The 7077-nt window shown below is 42.1% G+C and overlaps 2 pseudogenes; both read right to left on the bottom strand.

Annotated features, from left to right (window-relative positions):
• Positions 1 to 2926: 2926 nt before the first annotated feature.
• LOC103269580 lies at positions 2927 to 3437 on the bottom strand (annotated as a pseudogene).
• Positions 3438 to 4489: 1052 nt separating this feature from the next.
• LOC103269579 lies at positions 4490 to 4963 on the bottom strand (annotated as a pseudogene).
• Positions 4964 to 7077: the final 2114 nt, after the last annotated feature.

The raw sequence follows: 7077 nt of genomic DNA, 5'->3' as shown, positions 1-7077 counted from the left end.
CCTGGAAGGTGAAACATCTCCAAGTGGGGGACGGGGATGTGAGAGGGACACTATGATTGAATTCCATCATAGTTGAATTCCAAGATTTTCTGATTGGCAATTGGTAGAAAGGGTTAAGCTCTGTCTAAATAATTTGAAATTAATAAAAGAAATGCTGAGTTAAGATAAGGAGGTTTGAAGAAGCAAAAGTTCTTGATATGTAGATGAAGTCTCACAGGTGGCAGCCTGGAAAGAGAATAGACAGCAAATGTCTTAAAAGGTGTCTGACTAGCCAGGCTCGGTGGCTCAGCCTGTAATCCCGTGCCTTTGGGAGGCTGAGGTGAGTGGATTACCTGAGCCCGTGGGTTCCAGACCCGCCTGGGCAGTGAGACCTCATCTCTACAATAAATCAAAAAATCAGCCGGGCGTGGTAGCATGCGCCTGTAATTCCGGCAACTCGGAAGGCTGAGGCAGAAGGATCACCGCAGCCCAGCAGGTCGAGGCTGCGGTGGCCGGGAGCGGTCACTGCACTCCAGTCTGGGTGACAGAGTGAGACTCCAACTCAAAAAAAAAAAAGGTGTCTGACTTTGGGAATCCCCAGGAAAGGGATTCTATACGGATGCAAATTTCCCCAAGAGGCAGCTTTTAAGATCATAAAATATTTTGTATTTCCTTCTTTATCTGTTATGTGATGTTATGCCAGAGTCAGGTTGGAAAGTGAGCCACATTACATAGGGTTAATAAAAACCCATCTGATGAGACTTATGGTTTGTAGACCGTGACTCCCCAGACTCCTTAGTTAGGAATCTGGGGAAGATTTTTAAAAAGGACAGGAGGCTCAAGACTATAATCTCAGCACTTTGGAAGGCAGAGGCAAGAGTATTGCCTGAGTCCAGGGGTTCGAGACTAGCCTGGCAACTTGGAGAGATCTCGTCTCTACAATAAATCAAAACAAAAAATTAGCTGTGGCTGGGCACTGTGGCTCAAGCCTATAATTCCAGCATTTTGGGAGGCCAAGGCAAGAGGACTGCCTGAGCCCGCAGGTTCGAGACCAGCCTGGACAACTTGATGAGACTTCATCTCCACAATAAATAAAAAATTAGCCAGGCATGGTAGAGGGCACCTGTAGTTCCTACTACTTGGAAGGCTGAGGTGGAAGGATCGCCGGATCCCAGCAGGTCGATGCTGGAGTGGCTGTGAGCGTGTCACTGCACTCCAGCCTGGGTGACAGAGTGGGACTCTGACTCAGAAAAGAAAAAAAAAAGTTAGCCAGGCATGGTGGTGTATGCCTGTAGTTTCAGCTACTTGGAAGGCTGAGGCAGAAGGATCACCTGAGCTCAGCAAGTCAAGGCTGTGGTGGCCAGGAATGTGCCATTGCACTGCAGTATGGGCAACAGAGTGAGACTCTGACTCAAAAAGAAAAAAGAACAAAAAGACAGAACTTATATATATCTCTATCTCTAGCTATATATCTATACCTATATATCTATATTTATATATCTAATCTATACATATAGCTACGTCTATAGATTGACTGATCTATTGATCAATCGCAGTATCTGTCTTTTGGTTCATCCATTACCTTTTTTTTGTAGTCAGGGTCTCACTCTGTTGCTCTGGCTGGAGTTCAGCGGCATGATCACATCTCACTGCACCTCAAACTCCCGGGCTCAAGTGATTCTCCTGTGTTAGTCTCCTGAGTAGCTGGGACTACAGGTACATGCCGCCACAGTGAGCTAATTTTTTTATTTTTATTTTTGTAGAGATGATGTTTATGGTACTCAGGCTGGCCTCAAACTCTTGGGCTCAAGTGATCCTTCTGGCCCTGTCTCCCAAAGTGCTGGGATTACAGGCATGATCCGCCATGCCTGGCTTTCAGTTTTATTTTTTAGCACATCTGTGTGGCTAGTTATGCAAAGCAGAGTGAAATGAAGATTCTGAGTCATTTAGGACAAAGAAGTGGGAAGTGATAACTCTTTTCTCCACTCAGTTTCACCTCTGGTGGAGAAAGCAAGAAATCTGATGCTAGTGCAGATTGAAAGAGTTGATGTTAAATAGGTAATTAAGAAATGCTATTCATTTTTAACTGAATGTGTGTGTGTGTGTGTGTGTGTGTGTGTGTGTATGCCTGGCCATATATGACCGCACCTAGACATCTGTTATCTTTTTAAGACACTTCGAATCTATACAGTATTGAAATTTAGTATGACTATTTCTGCAGTAAATAGTAAAAAAAAAGTCATAATGAAAAATGTTCAATTTTATGGGATTATTTTTAATCATTTATGTAGTACAATTTTAGCTTGAAAGATAAGCTTCTTCTAAATAAATGTAATTAATAGCCACTTAATAAATATTAAGCTTTTAGGTATATTTTCCAGAAATGAGAATGTGAATGACTCAAATAATTGGGTTTAAAAATTCCTTTGCAAGTCAGATGGTTGCTAATGTCTTGCAATAAAATTGAAGGGGGACTTATTGTGTTGTCAACGATTAGATTCTTAAAAATATTGCCTGAGCTCAGGGGTTCGAGACCAGGTTGGGCAACTTGGTGAGACCTCGTTTCTACAATAAATCACAAAAATAAGCCAGGCATGGTAGCCAGGCATGGTAGTTCCGGCTACTTGGAAGGCTGAGGAAGAAGGTTCGCTGCAGCCTGGCAGGTCAACCCTGGGGTGGCCATGAGTGCACCACTGTACTCCAGCCTGGGTGACAGAGTGAGACTCCAACTCAAAAAGAAATTGTTTTTTGAGTTTAAATTCATTTTATTTTTGGATAACCTACATGACATAAAAACAATGCCTCCACTGCAAATAAATCATGGTCAAAATAAATGAAGCTAACGATGACATCAGTCTCATTTGTCTTAAGTCCTGGCACTGTGTGGATGGTGAGCAGCAGCCAGGTATGATAACAGGCGATAGATTCAAAGTAAATGCCAAATTTGTTAACGTTTTTCCATCTCTAAACCATCCTTAAAGAAAAAAATCACATGTAGGGTCACACCTTCCTCACCGTCCTCCAGTAGAACAACCTTGCCCTCTGGATTCATGCTTTCACCAATAAAGAACCGGTAGTTTTTGAAATTAGCAAAGATGTGTTTGATTTGTTCTGCAGCCCCTGTCCTAAAAGGTTTTACTTTTTCCGGTCTCTGTTCTTCAAGTTTGCCTTTGATTGATTTCAGGACATTTTTGAGGTACTTCTTGTAGGCTTCTTTTGTGAAGCTGGTTTCCTGCAGGTGACGGTTCCTCACAATATCAACACCAGTTATTACTGTCGCTTTTGGGGCCTTCAGAGGAGGCATTTCCACCAATGAGTAAGTCATCAATGTTACTCTCTGTCCTATTGAACATCTTTTCTTCCATCTCCAGACACAACCTGTCCACCACCTCCCGGATCTTGTAAGTGTCGGAGAACATCCCCTAGTCACGGCTAATGAGGTCTCGGTAAGTCATCATGACCGCGGCGGAAAGGAGACTGCAGCGGCGCTAACTTAGGAGAGCCTGGAGCTTGCAGCGAGCGCAGTGCAGGTGGAGCACCACTGGGGAGAGTGGGCGGAAAAAGCTTAAAGATATTTTTGATGCTAGAGCACCATTATGATTTTTCAAACAATCTCAGAAGGAATTCAAAGAGTTGAATGATACCACTAAAAACAAAGCTCCTTCTATTCCTGTCTACTTATTTATGTGAATAAAATTTCTCAGCAATTAAAGCCATAAAAATAAAAAATTTGAATGTAACTAATGCTGTACTCATTCTACTAATGAGTATTATTCATCCATAAATCCATAGATATATATATTAAAAAGCTCCATCAAGTTCAATAAAATGAATATACAATAAAGTTTATATGTATCACTTTTTTATCAAAGCATTTTAATTTTACTTTTTTTCAAGGTTGAAAGTCCATGAACAAATTTTTTTTTTTTTTTAGTTGGAGGCTCACTCCAACGCCCAGGCTGGAGTGCAGTCGCACACTCACTGCCACCCCAGGGTCTACCTGCTGGTCTCTGGCGATCCTTCTGCCTCAGCCTCCCAAGTAGTTGGAACTACAGGCAAGCACTACCACACCCGGCTAATCTTTGATTTATTGTAGAGACGAGGGCTCGCCAAGTTGCCGGGCTGGTCTCGAACCTGTGGGCTCCGGCAATCCACTCGCCTCGGCCTCCCAAAGTGCTGAGATTACAGGCTGTGCCACTGAGCTCGACTGACAAAATATTTTTATATTTATATTATTTTGATCATTTTTTGTGTTTACATAATAATTGTAGGGTTGATTCACCCTAGAAGATAATTTCTTTTTTGTTGTTGTTGTTATAGTACAACTTATATATTTCAAATGGACAAAAAAATTAGTATTATTTACAAATTGCAGTATCTTAAGATACTGCAATTTGCCTTTGAATGGGACCTTCCTTTTCAGTACTTTGAGGTCTACAAGACCTATCTACAAATTTACTCTAGTGGGAAATGAAGACTGCATCAGTGGCACGGGGAGGGTGCTGCGGCATCAGTGGCACGGGGAGGGTGCTGCGGCTGGTGGGCCTAATTGCTGTGACAGTCCCTCAGGCAACTGGGGAAGCGTCACGTTCTCCTTGGACAGCAGGAGGCGCCGCAACTCCTGCAGGACAACCTTGATGCTGTACGAGTTCTGCCACTTTGCTAGCACTGATGTGGCTCCGGGCTTCACCACTCCATTGGAACTATTAACTCCATTCATATTAATTTTTGTTACAAATCTTACAAAGGGAAGGTGCTTCTGGGTATTTAGGTCCACATTCTATTTTAGGGCTGTAGATTCGGTTTTCATAAATTGTTCTTGAAGGCCCAATTATCATTCCCGTCCATCTTGCGTCATGTCTTCCTCATCTTCTAGACCCCAGCTAACTCTGCTATCTCCTACTCCTTTCTGGCCTTCTTCGAGTTCTTCCAACAGTCAGAAATTGTGAGGGACTTTTACTCTCCAGCCGGTGGTGGCTGCCATCTTGCGTCACTGTCGCTCGAAGGCCGGCCCCTTCTTCCTAGAAGATAATTTCTAATCTTAGAGTTGTCTGGACATGGTGGCTCACACCTATAATCCCAGTACTTTGGGAGGCTGAGGCAGGAGGATTGCTTGAGCCCAGGAGTTTGAGAACAGCCTAGGCAACACAGCTGGATCTCCTCTCTACAAAAAAAGAAAAAAAATCAGTTGGGCATGGTTGCTGGTGCCTCTAGTCCCAGCTACTCAGGAGGCTGAGGTGGAAGGATCTTCTGAGCCCGGGAGTCTAGTGGCATGATTATAGCTCACCGCAACCTTGAAATCTTGGGCTCAGGTGATCCTCCCTCCTCACCTTTCCAAGTAGCTGAGACTACAGACACGTGTCATCATGCTCAGCTAATTTAAAAAAATGTTTTGATTGTTTTTGTAAAGACAGGGTCTTACTATGTTGTCCAGGCTGGTCACGAACTCCCAAACTCTAGTGAAACTCTTGCCTTGGCCTCCCAAAGTGCTGGGATTACTAGCATGAGCCACCACATCCAGACTGACGGGATTTTCCATGGTGGTATCATGCTGGCACCACCTGACTCACAGATCAATCTTAATGTCACTGAAGGTGGGACATGTGTCACATGATGGGCCACACATTCCATCGGTAAAGGAGTCCTGCCTAAAAATTAAACCAAATTTCTAATCAAACCTCTATATTCAATATCATAACAACATGTAGCTACTTGAATTTAAACCCTTAAATACATCTGTACTCAGTTATTTCAAAGCCTCACTAGCCACACTGGGCTGTGGTCAGTCTATTGAACAACACTGGTATGAAGAATTCCCTGCCCTTGCAGAAAGTGATAGAGCAGTAGTGACATTAAACACTACTGCTCTGAATTAAACTGTCAGTTCACAGGAAGTATAGGAGCTAGAGAAACAAATCAAACGAGGCCATGGGGAAGTAGAGGTCAAATTCTGCATCTGGAATAGTTTACTGAACAAATGACTCTTTTATTCAACACTTAACTAATTCTAAAAAGGAGGTTATTTTTCCTTCTTTCCTTCCTTCCTTCCTTCCTTCCTTCTTTCCTTCCTTCCTTCCTTCCTTCCTTCCTTCCTTCCTTCCTTCCTTCCTTCCTTCCTTTCGAGTCGGGATCTCACTCTGTCACCCAGGCTAGAGTACAGCGGCATGATCACGGGTCATCACAGCCAAGACCTCCTGGGCTCAGATGATCTTTTTGCCTAACCCTCAGCTTCCCCAGTAGCTGGAACTATAGGCATGTGCCACCTTGCCCGGCTAATTTTTTTTTTTTTTTTTTTTGAGATGAGGTCTTGATATATTGCAAAGCCTTGTCTCAAACTCCTGGGCTCAATCAAGCAGTCCTCCCATCTTGGCCTCCCAAAGTGCTGGGATTACAGGTATGAGCCACCATGCCCAGCATAAAAAGGGGTTTTAAGAGGCCTAACAACCAAGTGTGAAGAGTAATTTTGAATCATGATACGAACAAATCAACTACAAAGATATTTGTGAGATAACAGGAAAAATATGAATATAGACTGTATATTAAATTATATTAAGAAATTATTCCTATTTTTAAATTAAAGATATAACAATGACATACTGTTTATGCAAAAAAAATCTTTTTCAGTTACAAAGGCATATTAAAATGTTGGGATTTGCTTTAAAATACTAAGAAAAAAATCCCTCCAAAATTGGTAGAATAGATGAAATTAGATTGGCAAAATTTTAACTGCTTAAGTTATGGTAGCCACATGCAAATTCATTACAATATCCATAATAAATATTAGGAGAAGAAAAGGATGGTAGCCACTGATAAATCTAAACTGATTCTCGTGACGCAGAAACAAAATTTTGAGTTCCCACATCTTCCTATTTTTTTTGAGAGAAGACGAAACTCCAGATTTTTTAAAAAAATGAAATCTCTTGATTTCACAAAACAGAAGCAATGTAGCCAAACAAAACACATCTGTGGGCTGGAATTTGTCCTTGGGCCATCTGTTTCTGGTCTAGGAAAAATTTGTTTTGTTAATGCAGTGTTTCTTCCTGAATTTAGAGTGCGTTCAAGCTTTCAAATAACATTTTGAAAGCAGCAGTGATACCT

This window comes from Carlito syrichta, unplaced genomic scaffold (genome assembly GCF_000164805.1).
Source record: "Carlito syrichta isolate Samal-C Ts95f unplaced genomic scaffold, Tarsius_syrichta-2.0.1 Scaffold309310, whole genome shotgun sequence".
NCBI lineage: Eukaryota > Metazoa > Chordata > Mammalia > Primates > Tarsiidae > Carlito > Carlito syrichta.
This window is presented reverse-complemented; position numbering and strand designations above follow the sequence as displayed.